Genomic DNA, 3723 nt, shown 5'->3' with positions numbered 1-3723 from the left:
ATTATGATGATTTAATCTCTTGAGTACGGTGACTTAACTTCTTTAGGTATGATGAATTCACCTTTGAGTATGATGATTTAATCTCTTGAGTACGGTGACTTAACTTCTTTGGTATGATGAATTCACCCTTTGAGTATGATGATTTAATCTCTTAGTACGGTGACTTAACTTCTTTAGTATGATGAATTCACCCTTTGAGTATGATGATTTAACCTCTTGAGTACGGTGACTTAACCTCTTTAGTATGATGAATTTCACCCTTTGAGTATGATGATTTAACCTCTCTTGAGTACGGTGACATAACTTCTTTGGTATGATGAATTCACCCTTTGAGTATGATGATTTAACCTCTTGAGTACGGTGACTTAACTTCTTTAGTATGATGAATTCACCCTTTTAAGTATGATGATTTAACCTCTTGAGTACGGTGACTTAACTTCTTTTAGTATGATGAATTCACCCTTTTAGTATGATGATTTAACCTCTTGAGTACGGTGACATAACTTCTTTAGTATGATGAATTCACCCTTTGAGTATGATGATTTAATCTCTTGGTACGGTGACTTAACTTCTTTAGTATGATGAATTCACCCTTTGAGTATGATGATTTAACCTCTTGAGTACGGTGACTTAACCTCTTTAGTATGATGAATTCACCCTTTGGTATGATGATTTAACCTCTTGAGTACGGTGACATAACTTCTTTAGTATGATGAATTCACCCTTTGGTATGATGATTTAACCTCTTGAGTACGGTGACTTAACTTCTTTAGTATGATGAATTCACCCTTTTAAGTATGATGATTAAACCTCTTGAGTACGGTGACTTAACTTCTTTAGTATGATGATCCCTTTCAAGTATGATGATTTAACTCTTAGTACGGTGACATAACTTCTTTAGTGTGATGAATTCACCCTTTGGTATGATGATGTTAACCTCTTGAGTACGGTGACTTAACTTCTTCAGTATGATGAATTCACCTTTGAGTATGATGATTTAACCTCTTGAGTACGGTGACTTAACTTCTTTGGTATGATGAATTCACCTTTTAAGTATGATGATTTAACCTCTTGAGTACGGTGACAACTTCTTTAGTATGAATAATTCACCTTTTAAGTATGATGATTTCACCTCTTGGTACAGTGACTTAACTTCTTTAGTATGATGAATTCACCCTTTGGTATGATGATTTAACCTCTTAGTACGGTGACTTAACTTCTTTAGTATGATGAATTCACCCTTTTAAGTATGATGATTTAACTCCTTGGTACAGTGACATAACTTCTTGTGGTATGATGAATTCACCCTTTGGGTATGATGATTTAACCTCTTGAGTACAGTACTTAACTTCTTTGGTATGATGAATTCACCTTTTAAGTATGATGATTTACCTCTTGAGTACAGTGACTTAACTTCTTTTGTATGATGAATTCACCTTTTAAATATGGTGATTTCACCTCTTAGTACAGTGACTTACTTCTTTAGTATATTGAATTCACTTTAGTATGATAATATATCCTCTCTCGATGTAATTTGGTTTCCCTTGAGTATCATGTCATTGTACTCTATGTTACAAGATATTACTCTCAGGGTAAAATGTAAACCTCATCCCTCACGCCACTCCTCCCTGCCTCTCTCCCTCCATCACCACTCCTCACTCTACTCACACACACTCTCTGTTAATATAAACTAACCTTTTCTCTCCTCTCTTCTTCACCTTTTCTCCCCCATTCTCCTTCCTCCCCATTCTTCCTCCATCCTCCTTTCTTCTCTCCTCCTTCCCTCCTTTCCTCTTATGCCTTATCATCCTTAGTCTTCTCCTTATCCTTTAACACTGTACAGGTTTCCCCTAGTTGTGTTTCCTCATCTTCCTCCCTTCACCCATCACTTCCTTCACTTCCTTCACTCCTTCTTCCTCCTCCTTCACTCCTCCACTCCTTCACTTCCTCCTCCTTCACTTCTTCCACCTCCTTCACTTCCTCCACTATTCCTTCCTCCCTCCTTCACTTCCTCCCTCCTTCCTTCCTCCCTTCCTTCTTTCACTTCTCCACCTTCCTCCTCCTATCACTTCCTCCTCCTTCACTTCCTCCCTCCTTTACTTCCTCCTCCTTCACTTCCTCCACTCCTTCCTTCCTCCCTCCTTCCTTCCTCCACTTCTTCATTTCCCTTCCTCCACCTTCCTTCCTCCACTCTTCATTTCTCACCCATTCTTCCTCCTCCTTCATTTCCTCCCTTCCTCCACACCTCATTCTTCATCACACCTTTCCCCATTAACCTATCACCATTCACTTCCTCCCTCCTTCACTTCTCACTCCTTAACTTCCTCTACCCATTCCTTCCTCCTCCTTCCTTCTTTCCTTCCTCCACCTTCCTTCTTTCCTTATCACTCTTTCATTTCCTCCTCCTTCCTTCCTCCACTCCTTCCACTTCTTCTATCCATTCCTTCATCCACTCCCCTTCTTTCACTTCCTCCCTCCTTCCTCCACACCTTCACTTCCTCCTCCTTCACTTCCTCCACCCATTACTTTCTCCTCCTTCATTTCCTCCACCTTCACTTCCTCCACACCTTCCTTCTCCCTTCACTTCCCTCCACACCTTCACTTCCTCACTCTTCCTTCCTTCACCCATTCTTCCTCCACTCCTTCACTTCTTTCTTCCTCCACTCCTTCCTTCCTTCACTTCCTCCACTCCTTCCTCTACCCATTCCTTCATCCTCCTTCCTTCTTTTCCTTCATCCACTCTTACTTCCTCCTCATTAACTTCTCATCCTTCCTTCCTCCACTCCTTCCTTCCTTCACTTCATCACTCCTTCACTTCCTCCACCCATTCACTTCCTTCACTTCCTCCTCCTTCCTTCCTCCACCCATTCACTTCTTCACTTCCTCCACCCATTCACCTCCTTCACTTCCTCCACCCATTCACTTCCTCCTTTCCTTCACTTCCTCCACTCTTTTCCTCCAGCCATTCACTTCCTCCCTCCTTCCCTTCTTTCACTTTCTCCACTTTCTTCACTTCCTCCACCCATTCACTTCTTCACTTCCTCCACTCCTTCACTTCTCCACCCATTCTCTTCCTTCATTCCTCCACTCCTTCACTTCCTCACCCATTCACTTCCTCCACTCCTTCCCTTCTTTCCTCCACCTTCCTTTCTTTCATCTCCACTCCTTCATTTCCTCACCCATTCACTTCCTCCACCCATTCACTTCCTCACTCCTTCTATTTTCACTTCCTCCCTCCTTCATTCTTTCTCCACATCTTCTTCCTCCGCCATTCATTATTTCTTCATCATTTTCTATCACCCATTCATTCTTAATCCATCTATTCATTTCCTTCCATTCTTTCATCTTCCTCCACTCCTTCCTTCCTCCACCTTTCACTTCCTCCGCCCATTCATTGCTTCCTCCACTCCTTCACTTCCTCCACCCATTCATTTCCTTCCTCCACTCCTTCTTCCTCCACCATTCCTTCCTCCACTCCTTCACTTCCTCCACACTTTCATTCCTCCACCCATTCCTTCTCTCCTTCACTTCCTCACCCATTCACTTCCTTCCACTCCTTCCTTCTTTCACTTCCTCCCTCCTTCACTTCCTCCTTTTCACCCATTTTTTCCCACTCCTTCATTTTCTTCATCTTCCTTCCTTCTTTCCTCCCCTCATTAAAACTATCACCCATTCTTCTTTCCTCACTTCTTCCCTCCCATCTTCTATTTACCCTTCTTCTTC

The sequence above is a fragment of the Homarus americanus genome, unplaced genomic scaffold (genome assembly GCF_018991925.1).
Source record: "Homarus americanus isolate GMGI-L3 unplaced genomic scaffold, GMGI_Hamer_2.0 scaffold6205, whole genome shotgun sequence".
Lineage (NCBI taxonomy): Eukaryota > Metazoa > Arthropoda > Malacostraca > Decapoda > Nephropidae > Homarus > Homarus americanus.
This window is presented reverse-complemented; position numbering follows the sequence as displayed.